The following is a 16,603-nucleotide window of genomic DNA, read 5'->3' on the forward strand; positions in this document are numbered from 1 at the left end:
GCGGAGTCGTTGGAAGAATTCCTGAGGGACTTAAAGACTTTAGCTCGGGACTGTAATTACCAGGCTGTATGAGCCGAACAGCACATGGAGCTCGCCGTCAGGGATGTGTACGTGGCAGGCTTCAGATCAACCTATGTACGCCAGCGGTTGCTCGAAAAAGGGCCCAGAATCTAGAGGACACGGTAGAATTGGCTACCACCATGGAGGTCTCGTTCCGCAGCCTCACCTCGTTCCCCGCGGACCAAGCGACCCCATCCTGGGCCCCCGACCAGCGACTTCCCCAGGCCTGCACCACGAGGCCACACAGCCACCACGCAGCTCCAGGGTGCCATTTTTGCGGGCAGCCCTAGCACCTACGGCAGTATTGATCGGCCCGTAACGCGACCTGCAGCAGCTGCGGTCGCAAGGGGCACTATGCCCGGGTCTGCCTGGCAAAGCAGGCCCCATCTCCTAACTCTCCCGCAGCCTCCCAGAGCACTCGTTTTCAAACTCCACAGGCCCGCAGGCCCCGAAATACTGCGGCCTGTACTCTGACTCCGCCTCCAAACGACACGTGCGAATCATGGGGGCCGCCATCTTCCTCGCCGCCCGCCACGGCAAGAAGCATCTTGGGATCCTTCCTCTCCTCACTCAGAAAATCGCCTCGAAGGCTACGAATTCAGAGGGCAGTCATCACGGGGCCACTCCAGCACAGCTGATCGAGCTGCCGACTACACGCATTTCAGCGTGGTGACGTTGGACCAGTCGCGTCCGAAACATCTCCGCAACTCCATGATGACCATTGAAATCAAAGGGTACAGGACACCGTGCCTCTTTGACTCCGGGAGCACCGAGAGCTTCGTACACCCAGATCTGGTAAGACGCTGTTCGCTCCCTATCTTCCCTGCACGGCAAACTATCTCCCTCGCTTCGGGCTCACACTCTGTTCACCTCCAAGGGCGCACGGTCGCAGCCCTAACGATCCAGGTCACTAGCTACTCGAACGTCCAGCTGTACGTGCTCCCTGAACTCTGCGCCCCACTCCTACTGGGACTCGACTTCCAGTGTAACCAGAAAAGCCTCACACTCAGCTTCGGTGGGCCCTTGCCCCTGTTCAGTATTTGCAGCCTCGTTACGCTAAAAATCGACCCCCCTCCATTCTTTGCCAATCTCACGCCGGACTGCAAACCCGTAGCCACTCGCAGCAGGTGGTACAGCCTGCAGGACAGGGTGTTTATCAGAACCGGGGTCCATAGGCTCCTATGTGAGGGGATCATAGAGGCCAGTAATAGCCCCTGGAGAGCTCAGGTCGTGGTCGTCAAGACTGGGGAAAAATTCCGAATGGTAGTGGACTATAGCCAAACCATTAATCGGTTCACGCTCCTCGATGCGTACCCCCTCCCCAGGATTGCAGACATGGTGAATCAGATCGCCCACTATCGCGACTTCTCCATGGTGGATCTGACGTCTGCATACCACCAGCTCCCAATCCGCCCGGAGGATCGCCATTTCACGGCGTTTGAGGCCGATGGCCTCTTCCACTTCCTCCGGGTTCCCTTTGGCATCACGACTGGGGTCTTGGTGTTCCAACGAGCAATGGACCGAATGGTGGACCAGCACGGGCTGTGGGCCACGTTTCCATACTTGGACAATGTCACCATCTGCGACCATGATCAGCAGGACCACGGCGCTAACCTCCATCGATTTCTCCAGACTGCCCAGAAACTTAATCTTACTTACAACACGGAGAAATGCGTTTTCCGCACGACCAGGCTAGCCATCCTCGGCTATGTCGTGGAAAACGGAGTCCTAGGCCCCAACCCGGACCGTATGCGCCCCCTCTTACAACTCCCTCTCCCTCATTGTCCTAGGGCCCTCAAAAGGTGCATGGGGTTTTTCTCATATTATGCCCAGTGGATCCCTCAGTATGCGGACAAAGCCCACCCACTCTTTAAGGCCACAATCTTCCCTCTATCGGATGAGGCTCGTCAGGCCTCCACTCGTATCAAGGAGGACATCGCCAAAGCGGCCATGCGGGTGGTGGATGAATCCGTCCCTTTCCAGGTAGAGAGCGATGCCTCAGAGGTCGCTCTCGCAGCCACACTAAATCAGGCAGGGCGACCAGTCGCCTTTTTCTCCCGAACCCTCTCCGCTTCGGAACTTCGACACTCCTCGGTCAAAAAGGAAGCACAAGCCATCGTGGCAGCTATACGTTACTGGAGGCACTACCTCGCAGGTAGGAGGTTCACCCTCATCACCGACCAAAGATCGGTTGCCTTTATGTTTGACAACTCACAAAGGGGCAAAATTAAAAACGATAAGATCCTATGGTGGAGGATCGAACTCTCCACCTACAAGTACGATATCATGTACCGACCGGGGAAGCTCAACGAGCCCCCAGATGCCCTGTCCCACGGCACGTGCACCAGCGCGCAAGATGACCGCCTCAAAGCTATCCACAATGACCTTTGCCACCCGGGGGTCACCCGCTCGCCCACTACATCAAAGCCCGAAACCTGCCTTTCTCCATCGAGGAGGTAAAAGCCATCACTAGGGATTGCCCGATCTGTGCGGAGTGCAAACCGCACTTCTATAGACCAGACAGGGCCCACCTGGTCAAGGCCTCCCGGCCCTTTGAACGCCTAAGTATCGATTTCAAAGGGCCACTCCCCTCGACCAATAGGAATGTGTACTTCCTGAATGTCATAGACGAGTTCTCCCACTTCCCCTTTGCTATCCCGTGCCCCGATATGACCTCCCACACAGTCATTAGGGCCCTGCATAGTATCTTCACCCTGTTTGGTTTCCCCAGCTATGTCCACAGCGACCGGGGTTCGTCCTTTATGAGTGACGAGCTGCGTCAGTACCTGCTCGAAAAGGGCATCGCCTCGAGCAGGACAACCAGCTATAACCCCAGGGGGAACGGGCAGGTGGAAAGGGAGAACGCAACGGTCTGGAAGACCATCCTACTGACCCTCCGGTCCAGGAAGCTCCCGAACTCCCATTGGCAGGATGTTCTCCCCGACGCGCTCCATGCTATTAGGTCCCTCCTATGTACGGCCACCAACCAGACCCCTCATGAGTGGCTATTTGTTTTTTCCAGGAGCACTACCACGGGGGTTTCGCTCCCAGCGTGGTTGAGGACACCGAGCCCGGTTCTCCTCCTGAAGCACGTCCGGACCCACAAAACTGACCCACTCGTTGAGAGAGTGCTCCTACTCCACTCGAACCGCCAATACGCGTTCATCGAATACCCTGACGGCCGTCAGGACACTGTTTCCCTCCAGGACCTGGCGCCTGCAGGATCCTACTCTGACACTACTTCCGCCGAGGTACCCCTCACACTATACCCCTCCCAACCCCCCGCGCCCGGCGTCCCCACGCCTGTAGGTCCGCTGTCCGTGCTCCGCGCCCCCGCGCCCTTGGATTTCCGGCGCTCCCCGTCACCAGTCGAACCAGTCGGATATGAAGCTCTGACCGAATCACCCCTGGGGTCCGCCATCGTACCCTCACTGACCGCCACCACCCAGCCACCAGAAGAGGCTGCAACCCCAGTGCTTCGTCGATCCCAGAGGACGACTCGGCCGCCGGATCGACTCAATTTGTAATCTGTAATTTGTCATTTGTAGACCCATCACCCCCGCTGGACTTGATTTTTTTACAGGGGGTGAATGTGGTGAATCACATTCCGCGTAATTCACACTGTTGTTATATGATGTGCTGTATTCATGTTGGCTCGGTATACGATCAGTTGCGCTGCTCTGCCCATAGGGGGAGATGAGGAGTTTGTACTGGGCTCCACCCTTGGCTCCGCTCATGGCTCCGCCCATGGCTCCTCCCATTAAGCGGAAGTATAAAGCTTTGCAGTCGTGAGCCTGCCTGCCAGTTCATCACGTCGCAGGCAGGCTCTGTTGTAAGACTATTAAAACCACTGTTCACTTCTAACCACGTGTCTTGTAAATTGATGGTCACATCACCTGCATTCGCCTCCCACAGGGTCTTCATGCCAGTCCAATACATTTATCAGCTCACGTTATTAACCTTTTACAACATCTTCCTCATGTTAACTCTCATGTGGATGACATCTCCCGTTCACACAATGATCTATAGGGTTATTTCAATGATATTTTTGCCCCAGCTCACCACTGCTGGGCATTTCATCAACATTCAAGAGAGTGAAAAGCAAATTACTGTGGGTGCTGGAATCTGATACAAAAGCAGAAAGTGCTGGACAATCTCAGCAGGTCTGACAGCATCTGTGGAGCGAGAAAGGAGCAAACGATTCGAGTCTGGATGAGAACTGGAAATAGGGTCAGATTTATACTGTAGTGGGGGAGGGGAGCGTTGGGGCTGGATAGGAGTCAAGCGATAGGTGGAGATTAACAAAGATGTCATGGACAGAAGACAAAAAGAATGTAAATGGAGGTGATTAAGGCTAAGGAGGATGCTGATAGTGGCACACAAAGAGATTAGAATGTGTGGATGGCAGAACAAAATGAGCAGAGTGTCAAAGAACAACTAGGAACAGTTGGTCCAAATGGAGTAGGGTGAGGGGAGGGGAAAAACGGTGAGAGTTTGCCGAACACCTCTGGTTCCTCCCGTTTTATCCCTGGTAAGTGACTGGTAAGTAGTTTTTCTTTTCATTTGCCTATTTGTTTTTGTTTCTTTCTTTTGTTTTCATTTTTGGCATTGTAGTTGTATAAGTTAACCTAAGTTTTTTAAAATAAATTTAGAGTACCCAATTATTTTTTCCAATTAAGGGGCAATTTAGCGTGGCCAATCCACCTACCCTGCATATCTTTGGCTTGTGGGGGCAAAACCCAAGTAAACACGGGGAGAATGTCCAAACTCCACACAGACAATCATCCAGAGCCAGGATCGAACCTGGGACCTCAGCGCCATGAGGCAGCAGGGCTAACCCACTGTGCCACCATGCTGCCCTTCATGAATAACCTTAGCCGGTATGGGAATTGAACCCTACCTTGTCGGCATCACTCCGCATAACAAACCAGCTGTCCAGCCAACTGAGCTAACCAGCCCACAAGCTAAGGTTTAAGACATGGCAGGAGATCCCAGACCCATGTCATGCTCCTTGTGTACGATGTGGGAGCTCAGGGACACGTCCACTGAAATTGGCTCCTTCACGTGCAAGAGGTGTGTCCAGCTGTAGCTACTGTTAGACCGCATGACGGCTCTGGAACTGCAGATGGACTCACTTTGGAGCATCCGCAATGCTGAGGATGTCGTGGATAGCACGTTCGCTGAGTTGGTCACACCACAGGTGAAAATTACTGAGAAAGATAGAAAATGGGTGAACAAAAGGCAGAGCAAGAATAGGAAGGCAGTACAGGTGTCCCCTACGGTCATCTCCCTGCAAAACAGATATACCACTTCGGATATTGTTGAGGGAGGTGGCTCACCGGGCGAAGGCAGTAGCAGCCAGGTTCATGGCACCGTGGCTGGCTCTGCTGCGCAGGAGGGCAGGAAGAAGAATGGCAGGGCTATAGTGATAGGGGACTCAATCGTAAGGGGAATAGACAGGCGGTTCTGTGGACGCAAATCGAGACTCCAGGATGGTATGTTGTCTCCCTGGTGCACGATCAAGTATATCTCGGAGCGGCTGCAGGACATTCGGGGGGGGGGGGGGGGGGATGAACAGCCAGCTGTTGTGCTGAATATAGGCACCATATAGGTAAAAAACGGGATGAGGTCCTACAAGCTGAATTCAGGGAGTTAGTAGTTAAATTAAAATGTAGGACCTCAAAGGTAGTAATCTCAGGATTAGCCATGAGCTAGTCAGAGTAGGAATGTCAGGATAGATAGGATGAATGTGTGGCTCGAGAGATGGTGGAAGAGGGAGGGATTCAAATTCCTGGGGCATTAGAACCGGTTCTGGGGGAGGAGGGACCAGTACAAACTGGATGGTCTGCACCTGGGCAGGATTGGAACCGATGTCCAAGGGGGTGTATTTGCTAGTGCTGTTGGGGAGGGTTTAAACTAATGTGGCAGGGGGTGGGAACCAATGCAGGGAGGGGAGTAAAATGTGGACAGAAACAAAAGGCAGTAATGGGGAAAATGTAAGGCAGAGAAGCCATCGTCAAAAATAATAAGGACCACAGTACAAGGTACAGTGACACTGGACAGCTCAGTGAATAGGCCCAGTAATACTAAAAGGAATAAAACGGGAAGTAAAAACATAAATGGAAAACGAAGCTCCAGGTTATTACATGAGGATATGGGTTCAACCATAAGGAAAATTAGGAGCAAAGTTCAAAGGCAAAATAACTTAGGAGAGGTTACTGATAGAGGTGTTAAGATTCAAAACGGAGGTATAAAAGCCAACATAAATGTACGTTTGTTTTTGAAAACTCACCACTGTTCTTAGAATTCCCCCTATACCAAAAAGGGCCAATATTCTAAATGGTGAACAGGGATTCTCAATCCCTGACTCCGATGCAGGCTTCAGTGGGTGCCATTCAGGTCAAACTATATTTTCAAGTTATCCCCCGGTATAACCCATACCTTCACCGAAGATTTTATCTACTTACCACTTAGTAGCATCGATGTCCTGGGTCCTGCATTGCTAAGTGAGTAACGTAGACTTTCAGGAATAAACCACTTTTTCAGGTTAAGTTAAGTTATTTTATTATTATATTTTTTCTTTTAAAAGCTGCAAACACTTTCTTTACAGAAAGGTAAAAAGATCTTGGGCGCAATTCTCCGCACTCACGACGGTGCGGAGAATAGCGGGGTTCGTAAAATGTTACGGCCACACTAGTCTGACGCCCTCCCGCTATTCTCCCCCCCCCCCCCACGCCCGACTCCCGTTACGAATCGCTGCCGCCGTTTTTTTACGGCCAGCAGCGATTCTCAGCTGGCCGATGGGCCGAGTCCCAAGCCCTTTACGGCTGTTTTTACGAACGGCAAACACACCTGGTCTGGCCGTTCGTAAAAACGGCCGTAAAGTGCCGATTTTAAAACCATGGCACCGATTGGCACGGCAGTACCACGGCCATGCCAAGGGTGCCATGGGCCCGCGATCGGTGAGCACCGATCGCGGGAAGCGGGTCCGATACCCGCGCACTCTTTGTCCTTCCGCCGCCCCTCTGTATCACTTCGCGGGGTGGCTGAGGGGCATCCCGGCCCGCGTATGCGCGGGTTTCACGCAAATGCACGATGACGTCATCCGCGCATGCGCGGGTTGGAGTCTTCCAATCCGCGCATGCGCGGCTGACGTCATGTGACGCGTCAGCCGGCGCAAAGTCTGGCAAGCGGGCTTAATGAAATTCGTTACGCCCGCGATGCCGGAGTTTACGGCGGCGGCATGCTAGCCCCGACCAGGGACCAGAATTGGTTCCCGGTCGGGGAGGGGGAGGCTGGCGTCAAACCCGCCCGGATTTGACGCCAGCCTTACGATTTCTCCCTCTCTGGGAGAATCGCGCCCCTTGCTTCTGGTTGCTGCTGGTTGGTTGTAGGGACCTTCAGGCCCACCTTGACACTCAATCTTCTTTAAATTCTGGTCTTCTTGGGATGTATTTGCTGGTTAGCTCTGTTGCTGTGTCTTGTTGATCCATGTACTGAGCTACAAGAGCTAATTTTGCTAGCTATCTCTAAGCTGACTCTGACTCCTGTTTAAATTCTAGTCTTCCTTAGATATATAACTGTTTAAACTCGGCTGCTTGCCTTGTCTTTCCCATGACCGAGCTCTCTCTCTCTCTCTCTCTGAGTTCCCTTCTCTCCTGTTGCTGTTTCTCTGTGCTCTGTGCTCTGTCTTCTGTGCTCTGTTGTTGTTGCTGCTGCTCCCTGGGTTTATATTCTCTTTCTAACAATTACCAAGTTTTTAGAACCTTATTATAAATTAACTTATTTCTCTTTGATTGTCAAAAAGTATCTTCGATGCAAACACTTGAATACAACTAATCATTCACCCTGGGCATAACGTCACCTCAGATCTGATTACATTATCCTTTGTGATGTTCAAAGTTCCTTTGGTTTCAATAGGTGTTACTTCCACTTCTGTGCTTTCGAATCGCTTAATTTTCCAATTGTCCCAGCTCATAACTTTGCCTTTGATTTTGACTTTAAATTGTGTCTCCCGTAGACAGGTCGTCTCCAATTTTCTTTTAATTGACTTGATGTTCGTAGAATTTTACACTTTAGAATTGACACCAAATTCGACTGAGCATCTTCCATCCTTTCCAGCTGTTTACTAAGAGTTTATTTCAATTAAGGTGTGAGACTTTGCTTTTAGCTGTATGCTAAAATTTAACTGAAAGACCTGCCTGTTTTAAACATTCGTCAATTGAAACTCTCATCCATGCCTTCCTGAGATAGTTACATTCCATGAAGGTGTGAGCCATTGCTTTAGCTTACCACATGCAACCTGTGTGTTTGATAATCTGCATTTTACAATCCTGCTCTTTGCAGCTGCTATTAACCTTTTGTGGGATCTTTCCCTGTACCCTCTCAGACCAGATATTGTCAGACTTCCATGTTTCAAATGACACATTTTTCTGTATTTTCAAGAACAGTTACCTGAATGCTCGTAGTATTCGGAATAAAGTAAATGAGTTGATGGCGCAAATCATTATGAATGACTGTGATTTAGTGGCCATTACTGAAACCTGGTTAAAGGATGGTCACGACTGGGAATTAAATATCCAGGGGTATCAGACAATTCGGAAGGACAGAGTGGATGGTAAGGGAGGTGGTGTAGCTCTGTTATTAAAGGATGATATCTGGGCAGTAGTGAGAGATGACATCGGTGCTATGGAGGATAAGGTTGAATCCATTTGGGTGGAAATCAGGCGAGAGGCGAAAAAGTCACTGATAGGAGTAGTCTATAGGCCACCAAATAGTAACATTACTGTGGGGCAGGCAATAAACAAAGAAATAACTGATGCGCTGTTTAAACAGACGCCAGTTGCTGCCCACATTACCATGAAAGCTGGTGCCTTCATCGACTCCATGTTGTTAATTCTTGCAGTCTGCAAAATCTTCAAATCTCTGTGGCAGGCTGATAGTTTTTTCTTAGTGTTCAATACCACCCATCCCGGTACCATGTAATGTTCTTGTCAGATGGCCTGATTTATATTTCTGTGGGGATTTCCACAGTAACTACATTGCAGTGTTACTGTAACCCTACTTGATTATTACTATTGTTATTATTACAAGAACACTTGTATTATAAACAATTTATTCACATTAACTGTGAGTCAAATATATACAAACAACAGATGAATAATAGTATGACCATGCACAAGCAACCTCTCTCTTCCAGTTCTCCAGTCAGTCTGAGGTCACTTGACTCTAACATTCATTTATACACTAATGAGACTCCTACTGATCAGTCGGTGAATTACAACACAACCATGATTCACTACAAAGTCCACTGGCTCTTGTTTGTCGGCCGAGCAGAGCAGTCCTCTGGACCAATCCTTTTATTTTACACTTCATTTTGTCGATAAACCTGGAAACCACACTGTTGTGTCAGGTTGGGTCAGGCAATTGGACCAGGTGGGGTCAGGTGGGGTCAAGGGTCAAAAGAATGTGAGAATGTATACAATGAAGTGAAAGAAACTTTACTGAACCAACTAATGTTGGTTTATTATAATGCCAAGATCAAGTTGCAACTTTCTTGCGATGCCTCACCCTATGGGGTTGGTGCAGTCGTCTCACATATTAGGCTTTCAGGAGAGGAGAGGCATTTACTTCATGACTCTTCCAAACACAGGAATGAATTACACTCAGCTATAAAAAGAGGGTTTGAGCATCATATTTAGAATAAATAGGTTCCAACATTAGCTCAATGGATGTTGTTTACTCTTTTAACGGATCATCGACCCTTGACAACAATCTTTGAGCCATACAAAAGTATTCCTTCTCTGGCAGATAGCAGTTTGCAAAGACGATCTTTGGACATTACAATATCCAATATCGCCAGTCAGAGCAGCATGCAAATAGAACATAGAACAGTACAGCACAGAACAGGCCCTTCGGCCCTCAATGTTGTGCCGAGCCATGATCACCCTACTCAAACCCACGTATCCACCCTATACCCGTAACCCAACAACCCCCCCCTTAACCTTACTTTTATTAGGACACTACGGGCAATTTAGCATGGCCAATCCACCTAACCCGCACATCTTTGGACTGTGGGAGGAAAACGGAGCACCCGGAGGAAACCCACGCATACAGGGGGAGGACGTGCAGACTCCACACAGACAGTGACCCAGCCGGGAATCGAACCTGGGACCCTGGAGTTGTGAAGCATTTATGCTAACCACCATGCTACCCATGCTGATGTTTTGTGAAGATTGCTGTTACAAGTCAAGCATGAATCTAAAGGACATTTCATTAACACCCTGTGTTTCACGCTCTTGTATAATGTACCTGTGACTTCTTCTCAAGTTCAAAGATGAGCAAGAACTGAGCCAGTGATGGGGAAGGCGATGGATTTGGTCCAAAAAGCATTCATGGACATTCATAGCAAAAATCCAAACGTCAAGCCCTACTTCACACAAAGACTTGAGTTGACAGACAAAATGGAGTTCTATTGTGGGGAATTCATGTGATTATTCCTCTGTGCTTGCGTAATAAAGTCCTCGACTAAACAACATCCTTGTGTGGTGAGGATGAAGGAACTGGCATGCAGTTATTTTTGGTGCGCAGGATTAGAAGCTCAAATTGAAGAGTAAGTCAATACTGTGGAAAACTACGAAGCACTCCACCATTATAACCATTACATCCGTGAGAATGGCCAACACAGCTATTGTTGATTAACAATGCCACAACACAGAGAATTCACATCGATTATGCTGGTCGGGTAGATGGTTCTTGGTGATTGTGGATGCACACTCAAAATGGCCTCAAGGGATAATAATGAAGTGAACAACGACTGAGAAGACCATTGCGAAACTGAATGAAATATACACAAGATTTGGAACAATGTCAGTGACAATGGTATTTACTTCAAAGGATTTTAAGGACTTCTTGAAGGAAAACAGGATACAGCACATCAAGTTAGCTCCGTACCATCCTGTAACAAAGGGACTGGTTGAACATTCTGTGTGATCATTAAAGCATTCTCTCAAAACATCAAAGAATCAGGGGACATTGGCAAGAAGAGTGAATAACGTTGTACTAGAACACTGTACACGCTACAATGCAGAATTCACCAGCAATGCTGTTATGCAAAATGAAACTACAAACACAGTTTGATTTTTTAACTTCACCTGATACTTCAGAGATTGTCCAACAACAACAAGCAAAAATGTCTAGGAGGGACAAAATCTCTAAAATCTCTTATCCGGAATTAGGTGGGTGAACTTGCGGCATGGGTTGGTACCTGGGACTTCAATGATGTGGCCATTTCGGAGACATGGATAGAGCAGGGACAGGAATGGTTGTTGCAGGTTCCGGGGTTTAGATATTTCAGTAAGCTCAGGGAAGGTGGTAAAAGAGGGGGAGGGGTGGCATTGTTAATCAAGGACAGTATTACGGTGGCTGAGAGGACATTTGATGAGGACTCGAATACTGAGGTAGTATGGGCTGAGGTTAGAAACAGGAAAGGAGAGGTCACCCTGTTGGGAGTTTTCTATAGGCCTCCGAAAAGATCCAGAGATGTAGAGGAAAGGATTGCAAAGATGATTCTGGATAGGAGCAAAAGTAACAGGGTAGTTGTTATGGAGGACTTTAACTTTCCAAATATTGCCTGGAAACGCTATAGTTCGAGTACTTTAGATGGGTCCGTTTTTGTCCAATCTGTGCAGGAGGGTTTCCTGATGCAGTATGTAGATAGGCCAACCAGAGGAGAGGCCATATTGAATTTGGTACTGGTAATGAACCAGGACAGGTGTTAGATTTGGAGGTAGGTGAGCACTTTGGTAGGTGACCACAATTCGGTTACGTTTACTTTAGCGATGGAAAGGGATCGGTATATACCGCAGGGCAAGAGTTATAGCTGTGGAAAAGGCAATTATGATGCGATGAGGTAAGACTTAGGATGCATAGGATGGGGAGGGAAACTGCAGGGGATGGGCACAATTGAAATGTGGAGCTTGTTCAAGGAACAGCTACTGCGTGTCCTTGATAAGTATGTACCTGTCAGGCAGGGAGGAAGTGGTCGAATGAGGGAACCGTGGTTTACTAAAGTAGTTGAATCACTTGTCAAGAGGAAGAAGGAGGCTTATGTAAAGATGAGACGTGAAGGTTCAGTTAGGGCGCTCGAGAGTTACAAGTTAGCTAGGAAGGACCTAAAGAGAGAGCTAAGAAGAGCCAGGAGGGGACATGAAAAGTCTTTGGCAGGTAGGATTAAGGATAACCCTAAAGCTTTCTATAGATATGTCAGGAATATAAGAATAACTAGGGTAAGAGTAGGGCCAGTCAAGGACAGTAGTGGGAAGTTGTGCATGAAGTCCGAGGAGATAGGAGAGGTGCTAAATGAATATTTCTCGTCAGTATTCACACAGGAAAAAGACAATGTTGTCGAGGAGAATACTGAGATAGAGGCTACTAGACTAGAAGGGCTTGAGGTTCATAAGGAGGAGGTGTTAGCAATTCTGGAAAGTGTGAAAATAGATAAGTCCCCTGGGCCGGATGGGATTTATCCTAGGATTCTCTGGGAAGCTAGGGAAGAGATTGCTGAGCCTTTGACTTTGATCTTTATGTCATCATTGTCTACAGGAATAGTGCCAGAAGACTGGAGGATAGCAAATGTTGTCCCCATGTTCAAGAAGGGGAGTAGAGACAACCCCGGAAACTATAGACCAGTGAGCCTTACTTCTGTTGTGGGCAAAGTCTTGGAAAGGTTTATAAGAGAAAGGATTTATAATCATCTGGAAAGGAATAATTTGATTAGCGATAGTCAACACGGTTTTGTGAAGGGTAGGTTGTGTCTCACAAACCTTATTGTGTTCTTTGAGAAGGTGACCAAACAGGTGGATGAGGGTAAAACAGTTGATGTGGCGTGTATGGATTTCAGTAAAGCATTTGATGAGGTTCCCCATGGTCGGGCACTGCAGAAAATACAGAGGCATGGGATTCAGGGTGATTTAGCAGTTTGGATCAGAAATTGGCTAGCTGGAAGAAGACAAAGGGTGGCGGTTGATGGGAAATGTTCAGCCTAGAGTTCAGTTACAAGTGGTGTACCACATGGATCTGTTTTGGGGCCACTGCTGTTTGTCATTTTTATAAATGACCTGGAGGAGGGCGTAGAAGGATGGGTGAGTAAATTTGCAGATGACACTAAAGTCGGTGGAGTTGTGGACAGTGCGGAAGGATGTTGCAAGTTACAGAGGGACATAGATAAGCTGCAGAGCTGGGCTGAGAGGTGGCAAATGGAGTTTAATGGAGAAAAGTGTGAGGTGATTCATTTTGGAAGGAATAGCAGGAAGAGAGTACTGGGCTAATGGTAAGATTCTTGGTAGTCTGGATGAGCAGAGAGATCTCGGTGTCCATGTACATAGATCCCTGAAAGTTGCCACCCAAGTTGAGAGGGTTGTGAAGAAGGCGTATGGTGTGTTAGCTTTTATGGTAGAGGGATTGAGTTTCAGAGCCATGAGGTCATGTTGCAACTGTACAAAACTCTGGTGCGGCCGCATTTGGAGTATTGTGTGCAGTTCTGGTCGCCGCATTATAGGAAGGATGTGGAAGCATTGGAAAGGGTGCAGAGGAGATTTACCAGGACATTGCCTGGTATGGAGGGAAGATCTTATGAGGAAAGGCTGAGGGACTTGAGGCTGTTTTCGTTAGAGAGAAGAAGGTTAAGAGGTGACTTAATTGAGGCATACAAGATGATCAGAGGATTAGATAGGGTGGACAGTGAGAGCCTTTTTCCTCGGATGGTGATGGCTAGCACGAGGGGACATAGCTTTAAATTGAGGGGAGATAGATATAGGACAGATGTCAGAGGTAGGTTCTTTACTCAGAGAGTAGGAAGGGCGTGGAATGCCCTGCCTGCAACAGTAGTGGACTCGCCAACATTAAGGGCATTTAAATGGTCATTGGATAAACATATGAATGATAAGGGAATAGTGTAGATGGGCTTTAGAGTGGTTTCACAGGACGGTGCAACATCGAGGGCCAAAGGCCTGTACTGGCTGTAATGTTCTATGTTCTATGTTCTAAAAAGCAAGTATTAACCAGGGAGAGAGAATGCTAGCTAGTGTGATGAATGAATATTAGAATTTCAGATATATTGTCTTATAGGTACTTTTTGCAGTGAGGGTTAAAACCTGGGTTAGTGTGTGTGTGACTGGTGCAGTCATGTTTTAAAGGAATGATGGTTTAAAAGATTTTGGGAGCCAGGGATGCAATCAACGCATTGCAAAAAAATCTTGGGCTAATGTTTTGTTTTGATTAAGAGGGTTCCCTGTGGAGTTAATTAGATTTCAACTTGGAGTGGCAGCGGTGTGTTAGCCCTGATGCCACACGGTGCCGAGGTCTTAGGTTGGATCCTGGCTCTGGGTCACTGTCCGTGTGGAGTTTGCACATTCTCCCCGTGTTTCCATGGGTTTCACCCCCACACCCAAAGATGTGCAGGGTAGGTGGATTGGCCACGCTAAATTGCCCCTTAATTGGATAAATTTAATTGGGTACTCTAAATTAAAAAAAAAAGAGATTTTAATTTGGTAAGATTATGTAGTTCCTGGGAGAAGCTAAAGTATCAGGCATTTTGCAGGAGAGCAGTTTTAGTTCAGTTTTAGATGAAGCTGCGAACAGAAGTCAAGCATTTTGCTCTCACTACAGTTCAGTTAAGGATATGTCTGTAGACAGATTGGCAGTTTCTTTCCAAGAAGTTCAGATTTGTCTGATTAGAAGGTGCACTGAAACAAGCTGAAGCAGCTTCTGAATAACTGCAGCCAACATTTCTGCATGGTTCTGACAGGAATCAGGTCTTTTCCTTAAATCAGTGTTAAACGATCTCTCTTTCTCAAAGTAGAGTACCCAGCCATCTCTGGAAAGCAGGTATTCCTGAGTACTAATTGTATTTAACAGTGGATTCAATGCTGAGATGTCTTTTGTTGTTGATTAAGTGGGAATAAAGACAGCAGTTTAAGGGTTACTGTGCCACTGCATTGATTAGTATTGTTTACGGGGTAGTACATTGTTTTCATTTGTGGTATTAAAAATATTTTAATACGGTGTTAGTAATAATGTTTTTTTCAATATACTATATCCCTATTTTGCAATAAAATCACAATAAAATTGGGGGCTTGGGATTATTGAATTTAGAGACAGTGAGTGTGTGTGTGGCTACTTTCAGGTTTGAAGTTTAAATAGGGAGTGAATGGTGATGGCTCCTCCAGTTGCAAAAGCGTTCCTGGGTGTGGAAGAGGTTACTCGAGTGGGTTTACAAAGCTTGTGACTTGTGACAAGAAGCGATAATTATAAAGGGGCAGCACGGTAGCATTGTGGATAGCACAATTGCTTCACAGCTCCAGGGTCCCAGGTTCGATTCTGGCTTGGGTCACTGTCTGTGTGGAGTCTGCACATCCTCCCCGTGTGTGCGTGGGTTTCCTCCGGGTGCTCCGGTTTCCTCCCACAGTCCAAAGATGTGCAGGTTAGGTGGATTGGCCATGATAAATTGCCCTTAGTGTCCAAAATTGCCCTTAGTGTTGGGTGGGGTTACTGGGTTATGGGGATAGGGTGGAGGTGTGGGCTTGAGTAGGGATGCTCTTTCCAAGAGTCGGTGCAGACTCGATGGGCCGAATGGCCTCGTTCTGCACTGTAAATTATATGAAAAAATAAATAAAACTTTTGAGTTTGGCAGAAAAGCTGCAGTTAACCTTATCTGAAGGGATCAATATTTAAATTTGCCAGAGACACAGCCTGAATCATTAGAATTAGCTAGAATTCAATTGCAAATGAAACAACTAGAAATGCAGGAAAAAGAAAAAGAGTGGCTATGGCAGGAGAAAAGGAAAGAGAGGGTAAAAAGGGGAAAAGGGAGGTATTTTCAAAAGGAGATGGTAAGGAGAATGCTTGAGGTAGAAATGGAATGATTAGCAAATGAAGAAAGGGATAAGGAAAGAGAGAGATTGGGAGAAGCAAAGGAAAATGAGAGAATTTGATCTTTGGAAATGAACTGCAAAGAAAAATCAATGGAAAATGTTGGAGTTAAAGGCAAAAGCTGAGGAAAATCTAGAGGAAGGAGAAATGCTTCCAAGTCAAAATATATGTTTAAATATATTAAAGCACTACCGAGAAAGATGTGGAAGCCTTCTTTAAATCACATTTGAGAAAGTGGCTCAACAATTCAACTGGCCAAAGGCCATGTGGTAGTGTTGGTTTAAACAAAGATAGAGATAGTGAAGTGTTTGCATCACTATAGGAGGAGGTAGCTAGCGATTATGATGAGGTAAGAAAAAACATATTAAGTGCATATGACCTAGAGCCCGAAATCTCCTGACAGTGGTTTAGAAATCTAAGGAACAAAATTAGGTCATAAATAAAATTTGAAAGAATTAAACAAAATAATTTTGATAGGTGGATAAGAAAATAGCCCAAATGTATGACACTCTTAGGGAAACAATTATTTTGGAAGAATTTAAAGAATCACCTCCCGCTGTAGTGAGAACTCATGTGGAAGAGAAAAGGGTTAAAACTGCTAGACTGGCAGCAG

This window comes from Scyliorhinus canicula, chromosome 19 (assembly GCF_902713615.1).
Source record: "Scyliorhinus canicula chromosome 19, sScyCan1.1, whole genome shotgun sequence".
NCBI lineage: Eukaryota > Metazoa > Chordata > Chondrichthyes > Carcharhiniformes > Scyliorhinidae > Scyliorhinus > Scyliorhinus canicula.